We start from the raw sequence: 18,285 nt of genomic DNA, 5'->3' as shown, positions 1-18,285 counted from the left end.
AATGCTAAATGAAGAACTGGCTATTTTCCTAGGCTCTGGGGACCATCACAATAGTGTGCCCCAGAATACAGTTTTATTTTGAATGTTTTAGGCCTTTAAGATTTATGGTCTTTGCTGATTGACATCTGATCTGATGCTGTTGATGTACAATAGGTTAGCTTTAAGAAAATGAAAACAAATTAATATTTGCCTATATTTGCTAATTAGTTTTGTTGGACAGAATGACATTAATTTTCGTCTCTGCAGTTAGTAGCAGAGTGACAAGTGCAGCTCTCTTTCCTTTTCATACAATAACAGAACTTAAGATCAATGTGATAACAACTGAATGTTAGGGGGCACTCTGTCCTAGTTGCTTTTGAGCAGATTCACAATTCACACATTACACTTGAAGCAATTTTCACGTTTTTCTCATATGCCCGTTCTGGTCTGAAATGTGGCAGAAACTGTGAGATTCTGACGGCAAGCAAACTAGTCTAGACCCAACAGGCACCTTTTCAATAATGGTTTGTAAAATGATTCTTTGTTTCTTTGCTGTCTTCCTCTCCCACTGTTTCATTGTGAGATAGACAGATAGCTAGACAGATTTGTGTATGTGTCCATGTGTGTGTATGAGAGAGACAGAGAGACTCTGTCTCCATTAGCCTTTTTATTGCTAACGTCTCCTCACTGTGCTTATCTTCTTTGCTATTCTTTTCTAGCTCTCCCTGTTTATATTCTATTATTTGGAACTCCATCCTTCCCTCCTCTCTATTTAGCCTTTTCCAATGCCAAAGCAGGAGCCACACTGGCTCACAGTGAGGAGCAGGAATATGAAAGAGACGGTGACCTTTTCTAAGGCTGTATTTTTTTTTAAAAAAAAAACAGCCATTCTGTGTGAAAGGGTATGGATTCTAGGGAGGAGAACTCTGATGAAGCGGTATTTGGCAAACAAAACAGGCTTCTGGGACATCAAAATGAAAAGAGGCACAATGAAGAACAGCACACACAGAATTAAATATGCATGGATACCAGGTGTGGATTCTGAAAAGAGAGAAACAGAAATGTAGAAATTGAACCCTGGCCTCTAGTCTTACAGGGAGACATATTGAATATCAGTCACTGATCAGGAGGTTTCTGGCTGGCAAATATGTACCTAAAGTCATAGTTTGTGAACCATCCTTTTTAATAATATACTCCCTCACCATTGACTATTGAGAGAAAATATGTGTGCAAATGGAAGAATGGTGCACACTGCTGGAAAGACTGCTTGTAAATGATGACTTTTAAATTTTTTCCCATCAGATTGGATGGATGATTCTGGAATTTCTCCCCCAGAAGGAGAAATTGTCCAAAAACAGAATTCTTTTGAAAAGACAAATGGCAGCAATGCTGGTGAAAAAAATTCAAAGGGAGTAATTCCTTCATAATATCTTGAGAATATTCCTGAGAAGACAGGAAGCTGCAGATCGCTGGGGAGATAATTGTACAATGAAAGACAGGATATTCACACCCCTTTCTTTGCCATTTCATAACTAGAAAAATGCAGGAATTCTATATTCTATTCATGTAATATACTCTGAAATTCTCCCCTTTCATGAGAGACGGCAGAAGAAACTGAGAAGCTACCTGAAAATCAATAGTATAATTTTGGAGGGGAAAATATTTGAACTCCCCTTTGGAATGGTGGGCAAAGTGAATATATTCTGGAGGTGCCTCAATGCCTTTTCTGACAAGCTTCTGTCAACTTTAGAGAATCCATGTCCCCTCCAGACAGTTCCTGTCAACTTCTATTAACCAGCTGCCACTGCCGAAGCTATCTCCAACGAAGCAAGTAGCATGTGCCAACTCTTGGGAAAAAGAAGTGATTTCGAAAAGGGTGAGAATGTGTGTGTATGTGTGCGTGCACCCAGGGAGCACAAACTGCAATTAACACACACAGACAAATCTCATATTTAAGTTCCAATCCTTTTAACATGCTTCCTTCTCATATGTTACAAAACAGAACATTTTTGTACATCCATTGTTTTTCACTGCATTTAGAGTCCCAAAGCCAAATTAACTCTTTGAGAAATAGAGTTTTCTTATGCAACATTAATCATTATAATTTCTGGGACCCTGCATGAAGATATTATGAGGCCTCCACTTAATAAAACTTCACCCAAAGGGCAGTTGACATTATTAATTCCATCTTCTCCATTGTAGCATGACTTGCTATTTGTGACCAGGTATACAGAGGGCAAGATCTGGCTGCTGCTATTTAATGCCAGGATTGCCAGCCATAAATCTCTCATCATCCATAAACGTATTGTGGGTGAGAGGATAGATCTGTCTTGTATTACTGATATATATATAGAGGTGACAGATGCCACTCCCCCTTGGAAATGAACCATTCTGGATCTGAGATTAGCCATGAACTAAGGGCAGGGAAAATGGCATGGCAATTATCAGGTAGAAAAGTTGGTCTCCAGGGACAAGCTGAGTTTTTCCCAGAGGCATCCCTGCCACTGTAACCAATGACATGACAATGTCACAAAAACAAACATGCAACTTGCAATTTAATCTGAAGGAGAGGGATAGTTGCCTCCATTAATTATCTTGCCGAGATCGCTGTGTCATTGACATGGAATTGACTTGTTCTATCAATTTCCACAGGAAGAATAGATCTACTTGCTTGGTTGATCCTAAGCAACTAGTGAATCTTTTGGTTTTTCAGAGGATTCTTGGAACCCTTGCTCACCTCTATTTAGATTATTGCAACATGGTCTATATGGGGCTACCCTTGAAGACTGCCAGAAATTGCAACTGGTCCAAAATGCAGCAGCTCATCAAGTTTGGGGTGCTAGCCAATTCTGAGTATAATATAAGTCCTGGTTGTCCCCTTTCATGCTTGTGTTGGCTCATAGCCTGGATATCTGCAGGATGTTATCTAAAGGGAACCCATGGGTTGTTTCAGTGGGCTTTTGAGCTTTGAGGTACTGTTTTTCTCTCTTTCCTGGAGAGTGTTCAGTAATACGGACAGTGGTGGGCTGCAAGTTTTTTAACAACCGATTCTCTGCCCTAATGACTGGCTGAGTGGGCATGGCTGGGTGGGGTCATGTGACTGAGTGGGCATGGCCAACTCTATGTCACTTGTATGGGTGGTGCCTGTATGGGACAGGCAGGGTTGGAGCGGGAATCCATGGGTCTCCAGTGGGAGGAAAGAAAGATCCTGTGTCTGTGTGTGTGTGTGTGTGTGTGTGTGTGTGTGTGTGTGTGTGTGAGAGAGAGAGAGAGAGAGAGAGAGAGAGAGAGAGAGACAGACAGACAGACAGACAGAGACAGACAGAGAGACAGAGACAGACAGAGAGAGAGACACACACAGAGAGCACACTGCCACCAGCCCTGATATAACCCTCGAAAATTGGATCGGATCTCTCTCTCCCTCTCTCTCTCCCTCTCTCTCTCTGAAAAGCCATAGATTTTTCATCAAAATGAAAATGAGATAATTTAGACTTTAATTAAAGACACAGATTAGGATTATTTCCCCCCACAGCATGATTTCTATGTGGCTTCTGTATCTTCCAAACATAGCATGCTTTCCAAAACTCCTCATGAGAAGGGGCAAGAAAGCTGTTATTTTCAAAAAATTTAAGAAAAAGGCAGGGGGGAGGGGTTAGATCTGAGAAAATACATAAAATAAGAAACTGTGGAGGTTGGGCCAGCCCGTGGTCCGATTTGTCAGTTCTCCAAACCGTGCAGAATCAGAACAACCGGTTCAGGTGAACCGGTTCAAACCGGCAGCAAGCCACCTCTGAATATGGACTATAGTTGCTCTTTGACCCTGGGAAATATATTCTATTTATATTTCTATAACCTTATTACCAAATCTATGAGCTGCTCAGAGTCATTAATGGAAAAGAATATAAATCTAGTAAATTTAAAATATATGATTTATGAATCAGACAACATATAGATATTGTCCAACCCCAGTTTGGTGCAAGGTCTGTGGAATTACTTCTTGCACAATACTTTAAAGTGAAGTCTCTTCAACTGATGGAATTTATTCCTTTTAGTATATCCGTAATTGAACTAGATGGTTTACACAGAAATACAGGACCATATTATGCAGGCAGAGAATATTATTAGCATCTTAAACACTCTCAGAAATAACTTCAGTTTCTTATTTTATGTATTTTCTCAGATCTACACACACACCCCGGCCTTTTTCTTAATTTTTTTGAAAATAACAGCTTTCTTGCCCCTTCTCATGAGGAGTTTTGGAAAGCATGCTATGTTTGGAAGATACAGAGGCCACATAGAAATCATGCTGGGGGGGGGGGGAATAATCCCAATCTGCGTCTTTAATTAAAGTCTAAATTATCTCATTTTCATTTTGATGAAAAATGTATGGCTCTTCAGGTGCTGTTGAATTACTGTTCCCAGGATATTTCACAGTGGCTAAAACTGCTAGGAGTCATAATTTAGCACTTCTGACAGGCCACTATTTTTATTCCTAGTCCAACTTTCTTCAGCCCAATATCCTTCAAATGAATTGCACAACATCTCCCAGCCCTTTTGGAAAATTTCTCATGCTTGTAGGTATGATGAGAATTATACCCCAAAAGATATGGAAGATTTTGTTCTTCGGTCACTTGGGCTAGGGAATATTTTTACCCCAATATATTTGTGTTTAATCTCATGTGCATTTTACAGAATGCTAAAGATCTCAGATCAACAACTTTATGTTCAAGCAAACAAGCAATGTATTTGGCATTAAGCCAGGGGTCCTCAAACTTTTTAAACAGGGGACCAATTCATGGTCCCTCAGACTGTTGGGGGGCCGGACCAGCTGGTGGGCATGGCTAGGTGGTCATGTGACTGAGTAGGCGTGGCCAATGTCGCAGTCCATTTTGCCTTTGTCCTTGCTGTACTTGCCCCTCCACTACTCACCCACCAGCCCTGGATCATATGGCTGTGAAAAACATCCTGAAAGGCTGGTTTTAAAGTGTTGTTAAAGACTTTTAAAGAACTACTTTACAAGCTGACATCTGCTTTTCAAGCCAGCAGCAACTCTTACCCTATTCACCCATCAGCCCTGGACCATGTGGCTGCACTGGTGAGATCACTCCTCAGTCAGCCCTTCTCTGTACCCTTCAGCTTTACCTTTGGCAGCAGCTGTGTGGTCAGAAATGGAGCTTAACCAGTGACTAACTAATCGGAAATGCAGCTGGAGTGGATGCCTGCTGGAAAATAAGACAGACAGTGAGAGATGGAACACTTGACCAATTAGTGGGAGGGAAGCATAGCAGCCACTCGGTTTTATCTGGATTGAGTAACAAGCTTGTTAACCCCCATCCAGTCTCTAACGGCTTCAAGGCTCTGGCTCATCACGTCCATCGCTTCATTGAGTTGGCACGGGGCGGACAGATACAACTGTGTATCGTCCGCGTATTGATGGTATTTTATCCCGTGCCGTCGAATGATCTCGCCCAGCGGTTTCATGTAGATGTTAAAAAGAAGGGGGGACAGGACCGAACCCTGCGGCACCCCATATGTTAGGGGCCTGGGGGTCGATCTCTGCCCTCCGACTAACACCGACTGTGACCTGTCTGAGAGGTAAGAGGAGAACCACCGTAAAAAGTGCCTCCCACCCCCACTTCCCGCAGTCGTCGCAGAAGGATACCATGGTCGATGGTATCGAAAGCCGCAGAAAGGTCAAGGACATGGCCTCCATCCCTGGCTCTCCAGAGATCATCGGTCAATGCGACCAAAGCGGTTTCTGTGCTGTAGCCAGGCCTGAAGCCTGACTGGAATGGATCAAGATAACTGGCTTCCTCCAAGGACCACTGGAGCTGAAAGGCCACCACCTTCTCAACAACCTTCCCCACAAAGGGGAGGTTGGAGACTGGACGATAGTTGTTTAGAATGGCTGGATCCAAAGATGGTTTCTTCAGGAGGGGTCTCACCACCGCTGCCTTTAAAGCGGGGGGAAAGACCCCCTCCCGTAAGGAGGTGGCAACAACCGCCTGGATTCAGCCCCGTGTCACCTCCCTGCTGTTGACAACCAGCCAGGAGGGGCACGGGTCCAGCACGCATGTGGAGACACCTACAGCTCTCATGGCCTTGTCCACGTCCTCAGGGATAACAGCCTGAAAATCAACCCAGCGATGACCTACCAAATTATCCCTTAGTGCCTCGGCTGGTTCTGCAGAGTTGGAGTCCAGGTCCGCCCGAAACCGAGCAACTTTATCCGCGAGGAATTGGACGTAATTCTCAGCCCTGCCCTGCAAAGGATCACCCGCATCCCTCCTATTTAGCAGGGAGCGGGTTATCCTGAACAGGGCGGCTGGGCGCGACTCAGCGGAAGCAATCAGAGAGGCAATATGTTCTTTTTGACTTCCTGATTGCCCGGATGTAGGGAGTCAAACTATTTCCCAAGGCACCTGAGGGTAGAACAAGAAGTAATGGGTGGAAACTAATCAAGGAGAGAAGCAACTTAGAACTGAGAAGAAATTTCCTGACAGTTAGAACAATGAATCAGTGGAACAGCTTGCCTCCAGAGGTTGTGAATGCCCCAATACTGGAAGTCTTTAAGAAGATGTTGGATAGCCATTTGTCTGAAACTGAATAGGGTTTCCTGCCTAGGCAGGGGATTAGACTAGAAAGACCTCCAAGGTCCTTTCCAACTCTGCTATTGTATTATATTGTATTGTAAACATGAGTAAATGCTGAAGATCACCTTTAGTTTTAGCCAACCTGAAGTTTAATTACTTCATGGCAAATTTGTTGTATTATTTTGGTTTAGCAAGTCAAGGACAAGACAGTACTTGTCATGAGACAGTACTTGTATTTCTTACTGCATGAGTCACTGTCTCACAATTAATCCCTGCCCCAGTTAGTGGGGAGGGGTGAGGAATTTAACAATAGTAAATTAACTTGTTCCTAAGATTGCAGAAATGCAGGTGAAATTTAAGATGACAGATTGAACTGGTAAAGGATACAATAAGATTTTATTTTCATGTTTCAGTAACTGACACAAAGAAACACCATTAACCAGTTTCAGAAGACATATCTTTGTGGTGCAGCCTTTGCCTCATTCTCATTCCACTGTGGAGGCAGCCTAAATATCCTTTTTTCTCTTACAGTTTAAAGTCGTGTTTTCTATCTTTTTCCAACACAAGGGTTAGAGATCAGACAACCCATACTACCTCATAACATCACGTTGAGGATGATACAGTCAAGGACTGGCATCAGTGGTGGGATTCAAATTTTTTAGTACTGGTTCTGTGGGCGTGGCTTAGTGGATGTGGTGTGGCTTGGTGGGCGTGGCTTGGTTTGTGTGGCAGGGGAAGGATACTATAAAATTTCCATTCCCACCCCACTCCAGGGGAAGGTTACCGCAAAATCCCCATTCCTTCCCGATCAGCTGGGACTTGGGAGGCAGAGAATAGATGGGGGCGGGGCCAGTCAGAGTATTTATCGGTTCTCCAAACTACTCATAATTTCTGCTAGCGGTTCTCCAGAACTGGTCAGAACCTGCTGAATACCACCTCTGACTGGCATCTACTAATATCTTATTGGCTTAAAGCTGTTGCAGGCAGTTTTCCTTCCTAGCATTCACTAGTTACTGTACTTTATAACTATTTTGTTTGAGCTGTTGAGAAATTGGACACAGATATAACTGCATATATAATGCCAAAGCTGCATTTTGCAAAGCATTATGGAATTTCACTGCCAGAAGTTATTGTTGGTGCCATTGACAACTTCACTTAGCTCTTATCTGCTATCCTGGACCTAATTCTCACCAACAGGGAAGAACTCGTTGAAGCAATGAAGATGATTGGCACCTTGGGTAAAAGTATTTTTCTTATTCTTGACTGTGATATTCAGATGTAAAGGAACTAAGAAAACTCAGTTTTACACACTGGGCTTTAGAAGAGCATCTTTTGATGAACTTAAAGGAACATAGGTCAAATCTAACATCATTTTTGAGGGGAAAAAGCATCTGGGCAAGATAGGAAATTCTATAAAATGACATGCTATAGGCTCAATTGAAACAGTCCACACAAGAAAGAAAAATCTAAAGGAGCCAGCAGGGATACATAGAGAGTACTGAGGAGAAAAAGCAAAGCAACATGTATAGGAAAGGGGGAAAGGGGAATCGTATCAGAGAACACAAAGTACTCTCTAAAAATAATGAGAACACAATTTTAAAAAAGCTAAAACTCAGAATGGACTAAGGCTGATGAGATACAAAAACAAAACATGTCTTTTGTGTATGTTAGAAATAAAAGGAAAGCCAAGGGAAGTATAGGTCCATTATGAGGAGAAAGTGGTGACGTGGTAATGGATGATGGTGATTAGTTAGAAATCCTGAAGAACTAGTAAGATCTCAGTAAAGTGTAGGGGAGCCAGGGACGTGCAGTCAGGGGAGGCAGGGGAGACAGGGCCTCACCACTGTCATCATGAAAATAAAAAAAAATTAAAAGGAAAAAGGCTGAGGTAGTTGCTGCCAGAGTCACAGTGGATGACTCTGCTTAGTGCTTAACTGCAGAAGGAGGCGAGAGAACCACGTGCCTCCTTTAGTCTATCTTTATGATCACTTGAGCAGAGTTAAGCAAGGGTTAAAAGGCGAAAAATTCCTTATGCAGAGGAGGCATATGGTTCTCTCGCCTCCTCCTGCAGAGGGCACTTTTTTTAGAGTTTTTTTTTTAAACAGTTAAGCAGAGTCATCCACATGGTGACTCTAGCAGCAACTAGCCCAGCTTGGTTTCAGCAGCTCTTGCCTTTTTCTTTTTACATTTTCACATTTTCATCATGGCAGAGAAGAGCAGAGTTGAAATCCTCTGTGATACAGCAGGAAAAGGTATGTGGGTCAGAGGGATGGGGGAGGAATTCAAAATTATTGTAATTTGTAAGTAATTTTTTATTGTAAGTAATTTGTGTTTGTGTGTGTGTGTTTGTTTCTCTACTTCACTCAAACAAACTCTCTCTCAATTTGAGAGAGAGTTTGTTTGAGAAGAGAGGAAAGGGGGAGAGGCAGGGAGGGCAGCTTGTTTGAGAAGAGAGGGGCAGCTCACCAGAAGAGGCGGGGCTTTTACCCACCTCTGCTGGCAGGCTGGCACTTTCTTTCTTTTGCAAGACTGTTGTATATGAGTTCCATTGTATCATAAAGTTTATTATCATTTATTTTCTATTTAAATTGCATTCTTTTACATTTTATTTTGATGTTTTTATGACTGTAATCCACATATGTTTTTGGTAGTTGGTAAACAAACAAATTCAATGGTCTGAACTGATACGGGCACATATTTCTCTGTTGTACATCTTCTGCTCACCTGGCTTATAACATCTTGGTTAATATTATGCATTATCTAATGAAGAATTTTCCTACAGATTCAACAGACTACAGTGGCAAATCTAGTTTATTTTATTCTTTTTAATAAACTGCTAAGCGAAGTCAAACTCAAGGCCCGTGGACTGCATTCAGCCTGTGGGGTGTTTAAATCTGTCCCAGAGGGCCGGCCTGGAAATGGCAAAGGATTGGCACGTAGTGCCTCTGGCAGCCAAAATGGGGCACAGGGGGGGGCTGTGGGTCCCCCATGCCCCATTTTGGCCAGCAGAGTTCTGCAGGAGGCATCTACCCCATCTCCCTCCCTCCCCCAGCCCACAGAGAACTACAGTGCTAATCCGGTCCTCAAAGAAATCCTGTTTGACACCCTTGCTCTAAACCATAGTATAGTTTGGTGCATTGGGTGAATATAGTCACTGTAATTTTAAAAATTTCAGTTCATTCACTTCTTATTCTTACTACATCCGCTTATATTCTTCTATTGTCTTCATTAATATCTGTGGTCTGTCCAATTCTGGCACCATCTGCAAATGTCATTAATAAGCCTGACTTCTTTGTGAAGATTATTAATGAAGGCATTAAACAAAATTTGTGGAAAGGGCTGAAATGTTCCACTGTTAATCTGTGCCACGTCTAGCTAGGCACCTGCTCCCATCTCAGGCTATTTCTAATTTTGTATGCTTTTTCAGACACAATCATCATGCCATTTTCCAGTTGATGTGGCGGTTGTCTTATAAAAACCCAGGGAACAAAATTACTTCATCAATTCTCACAAAAACAACATTTTGATCAGAAAAGCTAAAAATATCACCAGAAACACTCTCTGTTTATATGCAGGGAATGTAAGCTAGGGAAATTAGTGCTATACGGGTATTGATGTGACTAAGAGGAGAAAGTAGTAAAAATATGTATTACTGCTTTTCAGTCTGCTTTTTGTTCCTGATCTAAAAGGACATTGTTCATTTTAATATTCATAAATCACTAAGGTGGCATAATTTAAACAATGTAGGAAGAACAAATAAAGCTCTGCAACAAAATATTGCCATATATACCTAATAGGAGTGTATTTTGCAAATCAAAAGGGGAGAAAAAAAACACCAATAGTTTTTCAAAGTCTCTAACTTCCTGCATTTTTTTTTGAAGTAAAATAAATGTAACTGAAGAGCTAAAATACTGAGAAGTTATCTGAAGTCAAAGGCATCTGAAGGAGGTGCAGGATTGTAAAAGGCAAAAACAAAAACCAACGTTGGTGATTGCAACCGCACAATTGAAGCTGCCATTTTAGCTTTGTAGACTCCCATCCTTGTCTAAAAAGTAACTTTTATAAAAATTTGACTCCTGCTGAGAACTGTGCAGCACACATTATTTTTTTTTACCTGAAAACCCAAACTAAAGCTGCAATCTTAAGAGTAGATACCACAGAGTTATGGCAAACAGCTTTCTCTTTCACCCTGGCTATCCAATTTGCAGCATTGTTCGCTGTGGAACTACATGGCACCGTTGCCTGAATAATTTCTCAGCACAGCCTTCTCTGTTGGGTAAGAACAAATAAAACTACCAAGCTGCATTAACCTCTGCAAAGTTGTGTCATCTTCAACCCAACCTGCAGAGTTTCTGATTAATAGTATAGGCACTTGATAATGATGCTGAGTGTATTGTCATTGAAAGGCTATTGTAAGGGTCACTTTCTCCCAGCCATCGTCCTTTTATTATGAAGATGGTAAGGTACAATTCACACACACACATTTTTGATACAGTAAAAATAATAATAAAAAGGGATAAGAAATGAAAAAGAACAAAAACCACAGTTATGCTTTTTACCCTTCTTTCTATTGTATAATTATCATCTTATTCTTTTCCCCATCACCTTTGGCTCTTTTGAATCCCCAAATTGTGAAATCATTATTTCTGCCTTTTCTTCTTTCAATAATAAAATACACTGCCATTAGCAGCTTTGTAAAGAAAATTACATACTTTGCTTTAATTAATAATTATTTTAGAAAGAGCAGGAACTCTTGGATTTTTTTTTGGATTTTTTTGCTGCTATTTCTTGAGAATAAGTCCTTTTGGATGAGAAAGTGGATAAATAATAAGCATATTGAGACTGAGATCTGGCTATTTAAAAAGTCTATATTTCTACTGATTTTCATGGGGGGAAAAGAGTCTATATCTCAGGGCTGTTAAAAAACTTTCTTGATGTAAAGCAGGATGTGATGTCTCTGAAGGAAATAATACTTTATTTTCTTTCTCAGATTCTGCAGTCTATTCCCCCACCCCTTCCATTTCAATCTCCTCTTTGTATTCCATGTATACTAAGCACACCCAACTGAGATTGGGATGGTTTTGCAAGAAGTATTTATTATAACTTGGGATTTCTCAGCATCTACTACCGTAGTATCACTAGATATTGTGGGTACATCAAGACAAAGATTCTCCCTTTGAAGACCAAGCAGAATGTCAGACTATGCTACTAGGTACTATATATCTAAGGAGATTCTCAGGCATCCAGGTCATGGTTGTCCCAAAGGTGCTTTTTCAAGAGGCAAATAGACTTTCTGGTTTTTCTTTGAAGACATTTCACTTCTCATCCAAGAAGCTCTGGGTGGATGGTGGGGAATGGAAGGATTTATACTTCCTGCAGATAGCTGGTCATTTGCATTCTTTTAGAGAGTTGTTAAGGCCACCTGGATGTATATCTGTGTTATCAGGATTACCTGAGTAGTGCAAGTGGGTGTGAAGCCTTATTGGAACTGATGAAAAGACTGTGTTGTAGACTGGAAATAGATGATGTTGTAGCCCTCCCCCTCAGTGGAGAGAGGGATGAGAAGCAAAACATCTTCAAAGAAAAACCAGAAAATCCAGTTGCCTCTTGAAAAATCACTTTTGGTACTACTATATAAGTGGCTAGGCAGAAATCTTACATACCAACCCATTGCCTCCTCTACTACTTAGGGCTGCATTTTAATTATCAACTATAAATTAGATAGACTGGAATGGCCAGGTAAAGGTGACTACAGAAAATCTGAGGAATCCCAAAAGATCCCTGAAATTCTGTAAGAGAGCCATGCATCAGGATATTCCAAAATAGCTTTGATTATTGGAAGAAGTAAAATAGAGGTGTGAAGGAGAAAGAGTTGGAATTGGAATAAAGTGAGCAATGTTCTCATTAATCATATATGATGTCACTCTTCAAAACAAACTGAATCAACATGAATAATGGGCTACCAAAAATCTATGTTTCCATGTGTATTCTAATTCATTGTCAGGTTGAGGTAACATAGGTCATATTGCCATGGACTGTACTGAATTTATATTTTGTGAATATTGTAGTTTTCAAGTGGTTTTTGATGCAAATAGACAAAAAAAAATATTCGGGGAGTATTGATCATGTTAATTTGTAAAATGGTTTCCTGGTCCAGGATGAAATATGGCAAATTTTAGGAAACATTGAAACATTTTGAATTACAATTTGTCATAAAATTAATATACACTGCACATCTAAACATTGTGAATCAATATAAAAAACGTGAATGATTGTTCTTTTTCAGAGCTGAAAATACTTTAGATTTGTCAATATCACCAGTCATCTATTAATTGCTAGATACATAATTATTCTGTCTGTATCAACTTCTGAATGTCAACTTCAGTATGACAAAGTGTATGAATTCGATAAACTAAACATGGAAACTGACTCAACATGTCTAAATCCCCCACTCCGATAGACACACACTTATTACTCTACCAGTGTTGCTTTTCTACAGTCTTTAGGCACAGACTCCCAAGAGTGAGACTTTGGGCTTAAAAGAATGTGTGAGGCCGCTCCAAAGCACACAACTCATATAAATCATAATGTGCTGTCAAAAAGAAAGGTTATAAACATCTGACATTCTCTTACAAAGATCGTAAGTAGAGCTTACATTTCTGATTCTGAAAGGGGTAGCAATACTATAGAGCAGGGGTGTCAAACTCGTGGCTTGTAGGCCGCATGCGTCATGTGCTGGCCACCCCGCCCCATTTTAGCAAAGGGGAAAACGGCGTGATATGTCATGTGACAATGAGATGACAGGAGTTTGACACCCCTTGCTATAGACCAATGCATAAGCTCGCTCATGGTGGATCTACTCATCTAGAAAGAGTGCAGAGAAGAGCAATAAAGATGATTAAGGGGCTGGAGGCTAAAACATAAGAAGAACAGTTGAAGGATTGGGTATGCCTAGTCTAGTGAAAAGAAGACTAGAGGTGACAGCAGTTTTCCAATATTTGAGATGCCGCCACAAAGAAGAAGGGGTCAACTTATTCTCCAAAGCATCCAAAGACAGGACAAGAACCAATGAATAGAAACCAATCAAGGAGAGATTTAACCTAGAATTAAGGAGACAGTGAGAACAATTAACCAGTGACGCCAGAAGTTATGGATGCTTCACCATTGGAAGTTTTTAAGAAGAAATTGGACAGCTATTTGTCTGAAATGGTATAGGGCCATGATGGTGAACCTATGGCATGTGTGCCAGAGGTGACATGCAGAGCCCTCTCTGTGGGTACGCACACTGTCGCTAGCTGTTCTTCCAGGTTACGGTGCATGCATGTACGCCGGACAGCTGGCCCAGAGTGCATGTGCGTGATAGAACCTGGAAGAGCAGCTGGCCGCCACACTCTCTTCTGGGTTCAATGTGCTTCGGCGCACACTCCAGTTTAAGCACTCAGCACCGAAAAGCTTAATTATCACTGGTATAGGATCTCTTACTTGAGTGAGGGTTGGACTGGAAGATTGCTGGAATTCCTTCCACTTCTATTATTCTGTATTTTTTCTATGATCATGTGTATCCATTTTTAGAGTATTTTTTTTTTAGAGTATTTTATTAGGATTTATAGGCCGCCCTTTTCCCTGAGGGGACTCAGGGTGGCTTACAATCATTAGGGAGGGGGTGCAATTCAAAATAAACAATATGTGAGCAAAATAAAATAATAAAAACACAACTTGCATTCAACATTCAACACTCGGGTGGGGCAAATTAGAGGCTTATCCCCAGGCCTGTTGGGATAGCCAGGTCTTGAGGGCTGCGCGGAAGGCCTGGACGGTGGTGAGGGTGTGTATCTCGATGGGGAGATCGTTCCACAGGGTCGGAGCTGCAACAGAAAAGGCTCTCCTCCGTGTAGTCGCCAGTCGACATTGACTGGCGGATGGAATTCGGAGGAGGCCCAGTCTGTGCGATCTTATCGGTCGGAGGGAGGTAATCGGCAGAAGGCGGTCTCTCAAGTACTCAGACCCACTACCATGAAGGGCTTTAAAGATGGTCAACAGCACCCTGAAGCGCACCCGGAGATCAACAGGTAGCCAGTGCAGCTCGCGGAGGATGGGTGTTATGTGGGCGAACCGAGGTGCGCCCACTATCACTCGCGCGGCCGCATTCTGAACTAACTGCAGTCGCCGGATGCACTTCAGGGGCAGCCCCATGTAGAGCACATTGCAGTATTCCAGCCTAGAGATCACAAGGGCTTGAGTGACTATTGTGAGAGCCTCCCGATTCAGGTAGGGTCGTAACTGGCGGACCAGGCGAACCTGGGCAAATGCCCCCCTGGTCACAGCCGACAGATGATGGTCGAGAGTCAGCTGTGGATCCAGGAGGACTCCTAAGTTACGAACCCTATCTGAGGGGTATAAAATTTGGCCCCCCAGCCTGATAAAGCCCAAAGAAAGTTCAGAATCATATAGCATCTCATGCCATGGGTTGTACTAGAAGGTCCCTATCTTATCAACTGCAGTGATTCATTTAATAACTGAAGCAAGAAGTTTGTAAAATGGGGCAAAACTCAATTAACAAATGTCTCACTTAACAACGAAAATCTTGGGCTCAATTATAGTCGTAAATCAAGGACTACCTATATAAGTTTTGTCATGAGGAAATGAGATGTCCTGGTATTTCCATTATTTTGAACACATTTCGCAGGAGGGTGTAGAAGTATAACGCATGTTTGCCACTTTGAGTTCTTATAAAGTAATAAAGATAGGATTTGAAAAAAAACTAGGGCAAAATTGATCTCTTCAAAGATAAAACTTATTTTTCAAATAAAAACTAATGGTGTAGAATGCAAGCCTGCAGTTTGCCATTCAGCATGGGAAAAAAATCTCCTGCTTTTCTGCATGATATGTAAATAATAGTTAATATTAACTTGCTAACGTCTGTGTGATGCATAGTTATGCAAATACTACTATCATTATTTGATCAGAGTTGATAAGTAACACAGTAAAATCCCCACTGTGTAGTAGTTATAGTTCTGTATAGTCTGCACAAATTCCATGCAGTGAAAAAAGGCAGTATTTAAAAGGAGCAGAGATAATACTTTCTGTTTCATAAACTTCTCCCCTATTCTTCCTTCTATAATCATTTTAATAAAAATGTATCAGTTTTCCTTGGCCTGTACATAACCTGGAGAGAACATAATAAAATGGTATGGGGTCTCCTGTTTGAGTAGGGGGTTGGACTAGATGACATACAAGGTCCCATTCGAATCTGCTATTCTATTCTAAATACTTAGTTTAAATATGCAAGCAGCTCTATAAAATGAAAGCATCAATGTTATTACATTATGGCCCAGGAAATCCTAATAGTTCAGTTACCCTGTGGAGCTTGACTCATATTAATCTCTCATACAGAGACCTATAGTGGCATTAACTAGAACAAAAGGAAAATGGGGGGGGGGGGAAACTATGGCTATTATCTAACATTTATTTCTAGAGAGAGTCTAAAATATTTTAGATCGTAGGATGTCAAGGGGTTGTGCAAGACACCAGAAGTCATGTCCCTCACTGCTTGCTGGCTTATTGTATTTAGTTTTTCCAAATTCCATGGAATGGCCCTTTCAATAGCATGCTTTTATGTGTATTAGTTTTGCTTTAAAGCTGCTTCCAAATTATTTCCCATTTTAAAAAAATCTTAACTTTAACTTTGAGATTTAATGATTACGACAAGAGTGGGGTTTTTTTTGTTTGTTATAGAAATGGCTAGTATATGTTGAGTATGGAAAGTTAAAAGGTGAGGCTATAACATTATTATGCTCATTCTATAGAACTGAACCAGAAGTTAATGCTTTTTTTCTCTCTTTCCTCTTCATACTACACGTCTCTCTTTCCCATTTTCCATTTTCCCACTATTTTCATTTTAATTTGTATTTTATGCTCTAATAAATTTAATAAAATTATATTATTAAATATACAGTAATCTTTACTGAATAAAATGCTGTCTGTATAGATTTGCTGAAATCCCCATAATTCCTAGATCATGTGGTCAAAATCTGGAAGTTCTGTGAGTTACATCTGGGTGCTAAATACACTTGGGAGTCCACCAGGTTGAAGAAGTTAACTATACTAATACCAGTCTTATTTATACAAGAACATATTAGATATATACACGCGTACAACATGAAAACACAGTAGTACATCTTGCATGCATTTGCAGATACAGTATTGATATAACTGATAGTATACATTATTACATCCTATGGAGGAGGGGGAGGGGGAGGGCAAGGGAGTAGTTGTCAGGAATATTTTCTGTCTGTATTTTTATATACATCACTTTTTTGAATGGATAATGTCAAGACAACATCTCTCTGCAGCTTTTAATGGATGAGAAACTATTTAAAAAAACCAAAGCTTCCCTCATAAAGTCCTTGAAAGACAGCAGCCAGTTAGAATATAAATGACTTGGAGTGTATATTTGAGTCCATATTTTTATCCTTCAATAAAACAGGCTGTAACTATTTTGGTTTAACTAAAATCAGATAGCAACTTTCCAGATCATTTCATGCACTTCATAAAATAGTTACTATAAACATCATGCTACAATGAATGTTATTATGATAAATTTAAATAAATAAATTTAGCTTCAAAAACCCCTCAGAGCTTAAAGGTGGGATACTTGAAAATCATTCCTCACACAGCCCCAATTTGGAGACTCTTTTCTGGGTTTGCCTGCTAAACAAATTGCACTGAGGAACTGCTACGGAGAAGAACTTCTCAGAGATCATACCCTATTATGCAAATCCTAGAGAAGTTCACTTGCATGGACTCTGACATGCATCTAGTTTGAATATGTATTTACATATTCATACTGAATGCTAATTCCACATTTCCCCGAAAGGAGAGTCTTGATCTGCCAAGAATAAATATGAGTTATGTTTCTTTCTCAAATATCTTTTTATAATCTATTTATATGTGAACTTATAAAGATATAATAAAGAATCAAACCAATATACTATAGAGATAATCCTCAACTCACCACCAAAATTTAGACCTGAATTTCTGTTGCTAAATGATGTGGTCATAAAGCAAGACGTCACATCACTAAAGTCCTTAGCAATCCCCATCCCTACTGCCATCTCAATTCCAGATAAATGTGCCATTCAGTTGCTAAATCATGCAGCCTGTTGTTGCAATGGTTCAGAAAGCCTTCAGAAAACTTCCAAGATCTTCCCCAGGTCTTGCGAGAATGGGTATGTTATTTGAAGAATAATGACAGCTTTCTAAAGCTTTCTGAAACATCTCTTAAGAATAGGCAAATCAAATAAGTAACTTCTTCTCCAATACAATTATCAGCAAAAAGCTCAGAGTTTTAAATAAATTAACTCAACATTCCACATCTAAAACCATAGCTGTAACAAAATCCCATTTAAAGGAATACAATGGCCCTGATATCCTAATTTAAAAATAAATAAAAGGAAGCCAAAGTATGATGAAAAGAGGCCATTTCTCATTTACAAAAGACAAGCTCCAATTATTCACTGTAATTTCATGTCTCTTTTTCTGGTTTATCACCACACGAGCCTTCGACATGTAGCTGAGGATTTATGATTGTAGTCATGAACCAACCTAATTTTACCATTTTATTGCCAATTCAGTTCATCTTTTCACAGTTGTTTCATTCTGGTGATCCACTTTCAGTGTTTACTGTTCTTTAAAAAACCTGATGTAATCTACC

General features: G+C 40.3%; 1 protein-coding gene across 3 annotated transcripts in view; it reads right to left on the bottom strand.

The window, feature by feature from the left end:
* Positions 1-18,285, bottom strand: part of CACNA1I (calcium voltage-gated channel subunit alpha1 I) — a 173,384-nt gene that overhangs the window by 109,745 nt on the left and 45,354 nt on the right. The window lies entirely within an intron of this gene.

The sequence above is a fragment of the Thamnophis sirtalis genome, unplaced genomic scaffold, assembly GCF_051295495.1.
Source record: "Thamnophis sirtalis isolate CommonGarterSnake01/CBP01778 unplaced genomic scaffold, rThaSir2_p1.2 scaffold_9, whole genome shotgun sequence".
Taxonomy (NCBI): Eukaryota; Metazoa; Chordata; class Lepidosauria; order Squamata; family Natricidae; genus Thamnophis; species Thamnophis sirtalis.
Note: the sequence above shows the minus strand (reverse complement) of the source record. Positions and strands in the feature narration are given on the sequence as shown.